This window comes from Phyllobates terribilis, unplaced genomic scaffold (genome assembly GCF_046119375.1).
Source record: "Phyllobates terribilis strain yellow unplaced genomic scaffold, ASM4611937v1 Scaffold_8__6_contigs__length_399053987, whole genome shotgun sequence".
NCBI classification, from domain to species: domain Eukaryota; kingdom Metazoa; phylum Chordata; class Amphibia; order Anura; family Dendrobatidae; genus Phyllobates; species Phyllobates terribilis.
The window spans coordinates 392012905-392026103 of record NW_027362768.1 but is presented as its reverse complement, the minus strand read 5'-3'; the positions used below and the strand labels follow the sequence as shown (position 1 = coordinate 392026103).

The following is a 13199-nucleotide window of genomic DNA, read 5'->3' as shown; positions in this document are numbered from 1 at the left end:
GAGGTTGTATACCGCGTCCTCCGCCAGGCTATATACACAGAGGTTGTATACTGCATCCTCCTCCGGGCAATATACACAGAGGTTGTATACCGCATCCTCCTCCGGGCTATATACACAGAGGTTGTATACTGCATCCTGCGCCGGGCTATATACACAGAGGTTGTATAAAGCATCCTCCGCCGGGCTATATACACAGAGGTTGTATACTGCATCCTCCGCCGGGCTATATACACAGAGGTTGTATAAAGCATCCTCCGCCGGGCTATATACACAGAGGCTGTATACCGCATCCTGCGCCGGGCTATATACACAGAGGTTGTATACCGCATCCTCCTCCAGGCTATATACACACACATGTTATATACCGCGTCCTCCGCCAGGCTATATACACAGAGGTTGTATACTGCATCCTCCGCCGGGCTATATACACAGAGGTTGTATACCGCATCCTCCGCCGGGCTATATACACAGAGGTTGTATACCGCATCCTCCGCCAGGCTATATACACAGAGGTTGTATACCGCATCCTCCGCCGGGCTATATACACAGAGGTTGTATACCGCGTCCTCCGCCAGGCTATATACACAGAGGTTGTATACCGCATCCTCCGCCAGGCTATATACACAGAGGTTGTATACCGCATCCTCCGCTGGGCTATATACACAGAGGTTGTATACCGCATCCTCCGCTGGGCTATATACACAGAGGTTGTATACCGCATCCTCCGCCGGGCTATATACACAGAGGCTGTATACCGCATCCTCCGCCGGGCTATATACACAGAGGTTGTATACCGCATCCTCCGCTGGGCTATATACACAGAGGTTGTATACCGCATCCTCCGCTGGGCTATATACACAGAGGTTGTATACCGCATCCTCCGCCGGGCTATATACACAGAGGTTGTATACCGCATCCTCCGCCGGGCTATATACACAGAGGTTGTATACCGCATCCTCCGCCGGGCTATATACACAGAGGCTGTATACCGCATCCTCCGCCGGGCTATATACACAGAGGTTGTATACCGCATCCTCCGCCGGGCTATATACACAGAGGTTGTATACCGCATCCTCCGCTGGGCTATATACACAGAGGTTGCATACCGCGTCCTCCGCCGGGCTATATACACAGAGGTTGTATACCGCATCCTCCGCCAGGCTATATACACAGAGGTTGTATACCGCATCCTCCGCTGGGCTATATACACAGAGGTTGTATACCGCATCCTCCGCTGGGCTATATACACAGAGGTTGTATACCGCATCCTCCGCCAGGCTATATACACAGAGGTTGTATACCGCATCCTCCGCCAGGCTATATACACAGAGGTTGTATACCGCATCCTCCGCCGGGCTATATACACACACGTTATATACCGCGCACATGTTCCCATAGTGTGTCAGGGGCAGGTAAACGGCTGCACCCTACAGACTAGTGGAACGTCTGCTGGAGCCATAGGAGACCCCGCGTTTTCCCTCCATCTTTCCAGGGCACCGCTGCACAGGTGAAGTAACCTTGTTGGCTTCCATGCATCCGACGGCCTCTTCCACGAGGGAAAACTCCACGCAGACAGAGCCGGAGCTGTAACCTGGGGACAGCATGTGATAGACGGGATGTCAGTCAGTATTACATCCAGAGAAATGGTATTTACCTCCAGCCCCCCTCCCCCCAAAATACACATAGACAATACTGTACACAGAGGACAAGGGGGCGACATTCACCCACCACACGAGTCTCAGCGTCCCCCCATAATAACTCCGCCCCGAGGAGCACGGGCCATAGCATCGGCCCCCGGCAGCGGTGGGGTCACCTGACAGGACTGTGGACACGACCTGTCAGGGGCCCAGTCCATAGATAGGCCGTCATGGCTGAAAGTGTTGGCAACCTTGAAATTGCTAAAAAAAAAAATGAGGTATTTTTCCCAGAACATTATCACAAGTCCACGGTTTGTTATACTCAGGTTTATTTCCATTGTGTGAATTGCCACAACACAAAAAAACAAGAGGGAAAAAAAAGGCAAATTAGCCATAAATTCACACAAAACCCCAAAACCTGACAGGACAAAATTGTTGGCACTTTTCCACAGCTTTGTTTCCAGCATGTGATGCTCGTTCAGAATCACCTGTGGCAAGTAACAGGTGTGGACAATGTGAAAATCACTCCTGAAACCAGATAAAAAGGGGAGAAGTTGCCTCAATCTCTGCATTGTCTGTCTGTGTGTGAGCCACACTAAGCACGGAGGACAGAAAGAGGAGAAGAGAACGGTCTGAGGACCAAAATTGTTGAACAATATCAACAATCTCAGGATTACAAGTCCATCTCCAGAGATCTTGATGTTCCTTTGTTCACAGGGCACAACATGATTAAAAAGTTTACAGCCCATGGTACTGATGAAAGGTTGCTCGCAGGATAGTCTGGATGGTGGATAAGCCCCAAAGAAATCCAAGTTGTCCTCCAGGCTCAGTATGCATCAGTGTCGGTGCAAACTATCCATCTACATGTGAATGAGATGAAACGCTATGGCAGGAGACCCCGGAGGACCCCACTGCTGACACAGCAACATAAAAAAGCTAAACTGTAGTTTGCCAAAGTGTACGTGAGTAGCCAAAATCCTTCTGGGAAAGAGTCTTGTGGACAAATGAGACCCAGACAGAGCTTTTTGGTAAAGCACATCACTCTACTGTTTACTGAAAATGGAATGAGGCCTACAAAGAAAAGAACACACTACCTACAGTCAGATATGGTGGAGGATCACAAATGTTTTGAAGTTGTCTTGCGGCCTCTGGCACTGGGTGCCCTGACCGTGTGCAAGTCATCATGAAATCTGAAGATTACCAAAAGGATTTTGGGTCACAATGTAGTTCCCATTGTCAGAAAGCTGGGTGTGCGTCCTAAGTCATGGTTCTTCCAGCAGGACAATGACCCCAAACATACTTCAAGAAGCCCCCAGAAATAGATTAAAACAAAGCGCTGGAGAGTTCTGAAGTGGCAGCGATGTGTCCGGATCTAAACCCCATTGATCCCCTGTGGAGAGATCTTACAATTACTGTGGGGAGAAGACGTCTTCACATATGAGAAGAAGAGTCCAAGACCCCAGCTGAGGAGGAAGAAGCTGATGGTTATAGGAAGCGACTGATCGCAGGGATTTATTCCAAAGGGCGCAACCAAATAATAAGGGGGGGAAACAATTGTGTCCGGAACATTTTTAGGGTTTTGTGTGAAATTATCTCTAATTGGTCTTTTTTTCTGAGTTGTTCCAAAACACACAAAGGAAATAAACCCGTGTATAATAAAGCGAGTGGAATTGTAATAATATTCTGAGTGAAATACTGCATTTTCTGGACTAGATTTCAAGGGTGACAACACTATCAGCCATGACTGTACAGATTTTTCTGTACTTTCCTGACTATGAAAATTGTACATTCACACTGAAGGCATCAAAACTATGAATTACCACATGTGGAATTATATACTGAACAAAAAAGTGTGAAACAACTGAAAATATGTCTTATATTCTAGGGTCTTCACAGTAGCCCCCTTTTGCTTTGATGACTGCTTTGCACACTCTTGGCATTCTCTTGATGAGTTTCTAGAGGTAGTCACCGGAAATGGTCTTCACTTCACAGGTGTGCCCTGTCAGGATTAATAAGTGGGATTTCTTGCCTTATAAATGGGGTTGGGACCATCAGTTGTGTTGTGCAGAAGTCAGGTGGATACACAGCTGATAGTCCTACTGAATAGACTGTTAGCTGCTTTTTTCTTGCCATAATACAAATTCTAAGTAAAGAAAAACGAGTGGCCATCATTACTTTAAGAAATGAAGGTCAGTCAGTGCGAAAAATTGGGCAAACTTTGAAAGTGTCCCCAAGTGCAGTTGCAAAAACCATCAAGCGCTACAAAGAAACTGGCTCACATGAGGACCGCCCCAGGAAAGGAAGACCAAGAGTCACCTCTGCTTCTGAGGATAAGTTTATCCGAGTCACCAGCCTCAGAAATCGCAGGTTAACAGCAGCTCAGATTAGAGACCAGGTCAATGCCACACAGAGTTCTAGCAGCAGACACATCTCTACAACAACTGTTAAGAGGAGACTTTGTGCAGCCGGCCTTCATGGTAAAATAGCTGCTAGGAAACCACTGCTAAGGACAGGCAACAAGCGGAAGAGACTTGTTTGGGCTAAAGAACACAAGGAATGGACGTTAGACCAGTGGAAATCTGTGCTTTGGTCTGATGAGTCCAAATTTGAGATCTTTGGTTCCAACCACCGTGTCTTTGTGCGACGCAGAAAAGGTGAACGGATGGACTCTACATGCCTGGTTCCCACCGTGAAGCATGGAGGAGGAGGTGTGATGGTGTGGGGGGGCTTTACTGGTGACACTGTTGGGGATTTATTCAAAATTGAAGGCATACTGAACCAGCATGGCTACCACAGCATCTTGTAGCGGCATGCTATTCCATCCGGTTTGCGTTTAGTTGGACCATCATTTATTTTTCAACAGGACAATGACCCCAAACACCTCCAGGCTGTGTAAGGGCTATTTGACCAAGAAGGAGAGTGATGGGGGGCTACGCCAGATGACCTGGCCTCCACAGTCACCAGACCTGAACCCTATCGAGATGGTTTGGGGTGAGCTGGACCTCAGAGTGAAGGCAAAAGGGCCAACAAGTGCTAAGCATCTCTGGGAACTCCTTCAAGATTGTTGGAAGACCATTTCCGGTGACTACCTCTTGAAGCTCATGAAGAGAATGCCAAGAGTGTGCAAAGCAGTCATCAAAGCAAAAGGTGGCTACTGTGAAGACCCTAGAATATAAGACATATTTTCAGTTGTTTCACACTTTTTTGGTAAGTATATAATTCCACATGTGGTAATTCATAGTTTTGATGCCTTCAGTGTGAATGTACAATTTTCATAGTCATGAAAATACAGAAAAATCTTTCAATGAGGTGTGTCCAAACTTTTGATCTGTATATATATATTTATTATTTTTCCTGCAACCGTGGTGACACAGGGAATATACACAGATGTGTGCTCAGAATCTGCACAAGGAATAATCTGTTTCTCCGTAATCAGTTACACGAGATCAGAGGGACCCTCGCCAGCCAGCACCAGGGGAGGGGACCCCCGCCAGCCGGCACCAGGGGAGGGGACCCCCGCCAGCCGGCACCAGGGGAGGGGACCCCCGCCAGCCGGCACCAGGGGAGGGGACCCCCGCCAGTCGGCACCAGGGGAGGGGACCTACACAAGGGGCAGCGTACGCACAGTCCTCGTCTGCTGCCCTGACACTGGGCTCTGCAGACGTCACAGATATGATGTATATGGGCAGCATAGACTCAAGATATTTCTATGGAGATTATAGTGAGCTCCTGGCCAGACCACCATCTAAGGTACATGGGGGTCTCGTCATCTGTAAGGATAAGCATTGGGCAATCCAGCACTGGGGGCAGCTGCTTACTCTGCTCTCTCCATAAAGAAAATGTAGCTGCCTGCATGTGGGGGACGCTGGCTCAGCCGGCAGCCAAGGAGTATGACCGGCACAGGCAGCCGGACCTCCAGCGTCTGCAGAGGACGACCTCCCAGGACGACCAAAGTTAATTCTTGGAGCTTATAATGCAGCTAGTAGGGGGGGGGGGGGGGGGGGTCCTGTGCCGACCCCTCCCCAGGCAGCAGAGACCACGTGTGGACAGCACTGGGACCAATGATGTATTGATGGGGTCATATCATCTCTTGACCCCGGAAGAACGGATAGCGGTGAGGACCAGGAAAGCGTCAGCACGGAGTGAAGTGTTACTACCACTGGCATTTTACACCATTACAAACCATTTTTAATTAGGCGGCGAGAGACCCCTTTCAAAGTCATACAAAATGTCAGGCTCAGATGTCATTGTAAAAGGGTACAAAGGATGCGGTGTGGGTATCTGAAGACCCCTGTGATTACTTGGTAGACTGGTCAGATAAGTGCAGCCAGGAGGCCAGCCCGCCTGGGGAGGAGCCGGGCGGACCCCCGAGCCTATTCAGGTCCAGTGTAAATCCAGGGCCGACAGCGATGATTTCCCGTCGGCCGGAGGTCCCTTTATTTCTATGGAGCTGCCGGCTGTCAGGACACAGAACTTGTGGGTGAATCGTGACATGCAGACATCACTCACCGGGCATGTATCCGATGAGGTTCACTCCGTCCTCGGGCAGAGGCTGCGAGCCGGACAGGGCATGGAGGATCTGTGAAGAGGAGAAACCATGAGAGGACACACAGAAACCCATTATACCTCTCCCCTATAGCGATCCCTGCCCCCCATCACACCCCTCCCCTATAGCGATCCCTGCCCCCGTCACCCCTCCCCTATAGCGATCCCTGCCCCCCATCACACCCCTCCCCTATAGCGATCCCTGCCCCCCATCACACTCCTCCCCTATAGCGATCCCTGCCCCCCATCACACTCCTCCCCTATAGCGATCCCTGCCCCCCATCACACCCCTCCCCTATAGCGATCCCTGCCCCCCGTCACACCCCTCCCCTATAGCGATCCCTGCCCCCCGTCACACCCCTCCCCTATAGCGATCCCTGCCCCCCATCACACTCCTCCCCTATAGCGATCCCTGCCCCCCGTCACACCCCTCCCCTATAGCGATCCCTGCCCCCCGTCACACCCCTCCCCTATAGCGATCCCTGCCCCCCATCACACCCCTCCCCTATAGCGATCCCTGCCCCCCATCACACCCCTCCCCTATAGCGATCCCTGCCCCCCATCACACCCCTCCCCTATAGCGATCCCTGCCCCCGTCACACCCCTCCCCTATAGCGATCCCTGCCCCCCATCACACCCCTCCCCTATAGCGATCCCTGCCCCCCGTCACACCCCTCCCCTATAGCGATCCCTGCCCCCCGTCACACCCCTCCCCTATAGCGATCCCTGCCCCCCGTCACACCCCTCCCCTATAGCGATCCCTGCCCCCCGTCACACCCCTCCCCTATAGCGATCCCTGCCCCCCGTCACACCCCTCCCCTATAGCGATCCCTGCCCCCCGTCACACCCCTCCCCTATAGCGATCCCTGCCCCCCCGTCACACCCCTCCCCTATAGCGATCCCTGCCCCCCCGTCACACCCCTCCCCTATAGCGATCCCTGCCCCCCCATCACACCCCTCCCCTATAGCGATCCCTGCCCCCCGTCACACCCCTCCCCTATAGCGATCCCTGCCCCCCGTCACACCCCTCCCCTATAGCGATCCCTGCCCCCCATCACACCCCTCCCCTATAGCGATCCCTGCCCCCCCATCACACCCCTCCCCTATAGCGATCCCTGCCCCCCGTCACACCCCTCCCCTATAGCGATCCCTGCCCCCCCGTCACACCCCTCCCCTATAGCGATCCCTGCCCCCCCGTCACACCCCTCCCCTATAGCGATCCCTGCCCCCCCGTCACACCCCTCCCCTATAGCGATCCCTGCCCCCCCGTCACACCCCTCCCCTATAGCGATCCCTGCCCCCCCGTCACACCCCTCCCCTATAGCGATCCCTGCCCCCCGTCACACCCCTCCCCTATAGCGATCCCTGCCCCCCGTCACACCCCTCCCCTATAGCGATCCCTGCCCCCCGTCACACCCCTCCCCTATAGCGATCCCTGCCCCCCGTCACACCCCTCCCCTATAGCGATCCCTGCCCCCCATCACACACCTCCCCCATAGCGATCTCTGCCCCATCACACCCCTCCCCTATAGCGATCCCTGCCCCCCCATCACACCCCTCCCCTATAGCGATCCCTGCCCCCCCATCACACCCCTCCCCTATAGCGATCCCTGCCCCCCCATCACACCCCTCCCCTATAGCGATCCCTGCCCCCCCATCACACCCCTCCCCTATAGCGATCCCTGCCCCCCCGTCACACCCCTCCCCTATAGCGATCCCTGCCCCCCGTCACACCTCTCATTTATGGAGATCCCTGCCCCCCGTCATACCTCATTTATGCAGATCCCTGCCCCCCGTCATACCTCATTTATGCAGATCCCTGCCCCCCGTCATACCTCATTTATGCAGATCCCTGCCCCCCGTCATACCTCTCATTTATAGAGATCCCTGCCCCCCCGTCACACCCTTCCCCTATAGCGATCCCTGCCCCCCATCACACCCCTCCCCTATAGCGATCCCTGCCCCCCGTCATACCTCATTTATGGAGATCCCTGCCCCCCGTCATACCCCTCCCCTATAGCGATCCCTGCCCCCCGTCACACCCCTCCCCTATAGCGATCCCTGCCCCCCGTCATACCTCTCATTTATGGAGATCCCTGCCCCCCCGTCACACCCCTCCCCTATAGCGATCCCTGCCCCCCGTCATACCTCTCATTTATGGAGATCCCTGCCCCCCGTCATACCTCATTTATGCAGATCCCTGCCCCCGTCATACCTCATTTATGCAGATCCCTGCCCCCCGTCATACCCCTCCCCTATAGCGATCCCTGCCCCCCGTCACACCCCTCCCCTATAGCGATCCCTGCCCCCCGTCATACCTCTCATTTATGGAGATCCCTGCCCCCCGTCATACCTCTCATTTATAGAGATCCCTGCCCCCCCGTCACACCCTTCCCCTATAGCGATCCCTGCCCCCCGTCACACCCCTCCCCTATAGCGATCCCTGCCCCCCGTCACACCCCTCCCCTATAGCGATCCCTGCCCCCCCATCACACCCCTCCCCTATAGCGATCCCTGCCCCCCCATCACACCCCTCCCCTATAGCGATCCCTTCCCCCCGTCACACCCCTCCCCTATAGCGATCCCTGCCCCCCGTCACACCCCTCCCCTATAGCGATCCCTGCCCCCCATCACACCCCTCCCCTATAGCGATCCCTGCCCCCCGGGACACCCCTCCCCTATAGCGATCCCTGCCCCCCCCGTCACACCCCTCCCCTATAGCGATCCCTGCCCCCCGTCACACCTCTCATTTATGGAGATCCCTGCCCCCCGTCATACCTCTCATTTATAGAGATCCCTGCCCCCCCGTCACACCCTTCCCCTATAGCGATCCCTGCCCCCCCGTCACACCCCTCCCCTATAGCGATCCCTGCCCCCCGTCACACCCCTCCCCTATAGCGATCCCTGCCCCCCGTCACACCCCTCCCCTATAGCGATCCCTGCCCCCCGTCACACCCCTCCCCTATAGCGATCCCTGCCCCCCGTCACACCCCTCCCCTATAGCGATCCCTGCCCCCCCATCACACCCCTCCCCTATAGCGATCCCTGCCCCCCCATCACACCCCGCCCCTATAGCGATCCCTGCCCCCCCATCACACCCCTCCCCTATAGCGATCCCTGCCCCCGTCACACCCCTCCCCTATAGCGATCCCTGCCCCCCGTCACACCCCTCCCCTATAGCGATCCCTGCCCCCCCGTCACACCCCTCCCCTATAGCGATCCCTGCCCCCCGTCACACCCCTCCCCTATAGCGATCCCTGCCCCCCGTCACACCTCTCATTTATGGAGATCCCTGCCCCCCGTCATACCTCTCATTTATGGAGATCCCTGCCCCCCGTCATACCTCATTTATGCAGATCCCTGCCCCCCGTCATACCTCTCATTTATGGAGATCCCTGCCCCCCCGTCACACCTCATTTATGGAGATCCCTGCCCCCCGTCACACCTCTCATTTATGGAGATCCCTGCCCCCCGTCACACCTCTCATTTATGCAGATCCCTGCCCCCCGTCATACCTCATTTATGCAGATCCCTGCCCCCCGTCATACCTCATTTATGCAGATCCCTGCCCCCCGTCACACCCTTCCCCTATAGCGATCCCTGCCCCCCCGTCACACCCCTCCCCTATAGCGATCCCTGCCCCCCGTCACACCCCTCCCCTATAGCGATCCCTGCCCCCCATCACACCCCTCCCCTATAGCGATCCCTGCCCCCCCATCACACCCCTCCCCTATAGCGATCCCTGCCCCCCGTCACACCCCTCCCCTATAGCGATCCCTGCCCCCCCGTCACACCCCTCCCCTATAGCGATCCCTGCCCCCTGTCACACCCCTCCCCTATAGCGATCCCTGCCCCCCGTCACACCTCTCATTTATGGAGATCCCTGCCCCCCGTCATACCTCTCATTTATAGAGATCCCTGCCCCCCCGTCACACCCTTCCCCTATAGCGATCCCTGCCCCCCGTCACACCCCTCCCCTATAGCGATCCCTGCCCCCCGTCACACCCCTCCCCTATAGCGATCCCTGCCCCCCGTCACACCCCTCCCCTATAGCGATCCCTGCCCCCCGTCACACCCCTCCCCTATAGCGATCCCTGCCCCCCGTCACACCCCTCCCCTATAGCGATCCCTGCCCCCCCATCACACCCCTCCCCTATAGCGATCCCTGCCCCCCGTCACACCCCTCCCCTATAGCGATCCCTGCCCCCCGTCACACCCCTCCCCTATAGCGATCCCTGCCCCCCATCACACCCCTCCCCTATAGCGATCCCTGCCCCCCCATCACACCCCTCCCCTATAGCGATCCCTGCCCCCCGTCACACCCCTCCCCTATAGCGATCCCTGCCCCCCGTCACACCCCTCCCCTATAGCGATCCCTGCCCCCCGTCACACCCCTCCCCTATAGCGATCCCTGCCCCCCGTCACACCCCTCCCCTATAGCGATCCCTGCCCCCTGTCACACCCCTCCCCTATAGCGATCCCTGCCCCCGTCACACCTCTCATTTATGGAGATCCCTGCCCCCCGTCATACCTCTCATTTATGGAGATCCCTGCCCCCCGTCATACCTCATTTATGCAGATCCCTGCCCCCCGTCATACCTCATTTATGCAGATCCCTGCCCCCCGTCATACCTCATTTATGCAGATCCCTGCCCCCCGTCATACCTCATTTATGCAGATCCCTGCCCCCCGTCATACCTCATTTATGCAGATCCCTGCCCCCCGTCATACCTCTCATTTATAGAGATCCCTGCCCCCCCGTCACACCCTTCCCCTATAGCGATCCCTGCCCCCCGTCATACCTCTCATATATGGAGATCCCTGCCCCCCCGTCACACCTCTCATTTATGGAGATCCCTGCCCCCCCGTCACACCTCTCATTTATGGAGATCCCTGCCCCCCGTCACACCTCTCATTTATGGAGATCCCTGCCCCCCGTCACACCTCTCATTTATGCAGATCCCTGCCCCCCGTCATACCTCTCATTTATAGAGATCCCTGCCCCCCCGTCACACCCTTCCCCTATAGCGATCCCTGCCCCCCGTCATACCTCTCATTTATGGAGATCCCTGCCCCCCGTCATACCTCTCATTTATGGAGATCCCTGCCCCCCGTCACACCTCTCATTTATGGAGATCCCTGCCCCCCGTCACACCTCTCATTTATGCAGATCCCTGCCCCCCGTCACACCTCTCATTTATGCAGATCCCTGCCCCCTGTCACACCTCTCATTTATGGAGATCCCTGCCCCCCCGTCACACCTCATTTATGGAGATCCCTGCCCCCCGTCATACCTCATTTATGCAGATCCCTGCCCCCCGTCACACCTCTCATTTATGGAGATCCCTGCCCCCCATCACACCTTTCATTTATGGAGATCCCTGCCCCCCGTCACACCTTTCATTTATGGAGATCCCTGCCCCCCGTCACACCTCTCATTTATGGAGATCCCTGCCCCCCGTCACACCTCTCATTTATGCAGATCCCTGCCCCCCGTCATACCTCATTTATGCAGATCCCTGCCCCCCGTCATACCTCATTTATGCAGATCCCTGCCCCCCGTCATACCTCATTTATGCAGATCCCTGCCCCCCGTCATACCTCTCATTTATAGAGATCCCTGCCCCCCCGTCACACCCTTCCCCTATAGCGATCCCTGCCCCCCGTCACACCTCTCATTTATGGAGATCCCTGCCCCCCGTCACACCTCTCATTTATGGAGATCCCTGCCCCCCGTCACACCTCTCATTTATGGAGATCCCTGCCCCCCGTCACACCTCTCATCTATGGAGATCCCTGCCCCCCGTCACACCTCTCATTTATGCAGATCCCTGCCCCCCGTCACACCTCTCATTTATGGAGATCCCTGCCCCCCGTCACACCTCTCATTTATGCAGATCCCTGCCCCCCGTCACACCTCTCATTTATAGAGATCCCTGCCCCCCGTCATACCTCTCATTTATGGAGATCCCTGCCCCCCGTCACACCTCTCATTTATGGAGATCCCTGCCCCCCGTCACACCTCTCATTTATGCAGATCCCTGCCCCCCATCATACCTCTCATTTATAGAGATCCCTGCCCCCCCATCACACCCCTCCCCTATAGCGATCCCTGCCCCCCCGTCACACCCCTCCCCTATAGCGATCCCTGCCCCCCGTCACACCCCTCCCCTATAGCGATCCCTGCCCCCCGTCACACCCCTCCCCTATAGCGATCCCTGCCCCCCGTCACACCCCTCCCCTATAGCGATCCCTGCCCCCCCATCATACCCCTCCCCTATAGCGATCCCTGCCCCCCCCCATCACACCCCTCCCCTATAGCGATCCCTGCCCCCCCATCACACCCCTCCCCTATAGCGATCCCTGCCCCCCCATCATACCCCTCCCCTATAGCGATCCCTGCCCCCCCATCATACCCCTCCCCTATAGCGATCCCTGCCCCCCCATCACACCCCTCCCCTATAGCGATCCCTGCCCCCCCATCACACCCCTCCCCTATAGCGATCCCTGCCCCCCCCATCACACCCCTCCCCTATAGCGATCCCTGCCCCCCCGTCACACCCCTCCCCTATAGCGATCCCTGCCCCCCGTCACACATCTCATTTATGGAGATCCCTGCCCCCCGTCACACCCCTCCCCTATAGCGATCCCTGCCCCCCCCGTCACACCCCTCCCCTATAGCGATCCCTGCCCCCCGTCACACCTCTCATTTATGGAGATCCCTGCCCCCCGTCACACCCCTCCCCTATAGCGATCCCTGCCCCCCCATCATACCCCTCCCCTATAGCGATCCCTGCCCCCCCATCACACCCCTCCCCTATAGCGATCCCTGCCCCCCCATCACACCCCTCCCCTATAGCGATCCCTGCCCCCCCATCACACCCCTCCCCTATAGCGATCCCTGCCCCCCCGTCACACCCCTCCCCTATAGCGATCCCTGCCCCCCCGTCACACCCCTCCCCTATAGCGATCCCTGCCCCCCCGTCACACCCCTCCCCTATAGCGATCCCTGCCCCC

The 13199-nt window shown here is 56.6% G+C and overlaps 1 pseudogene; it reads right to left on the bottom strand.

Moving 5' to 3' along the window:
- Window positions 1–13199, bottom strand: part of LOC141157665 (uncharacterized) — a 46110-nt pseudogene that overhangs the window by 24597 nt on the left and 8314 nt on the right.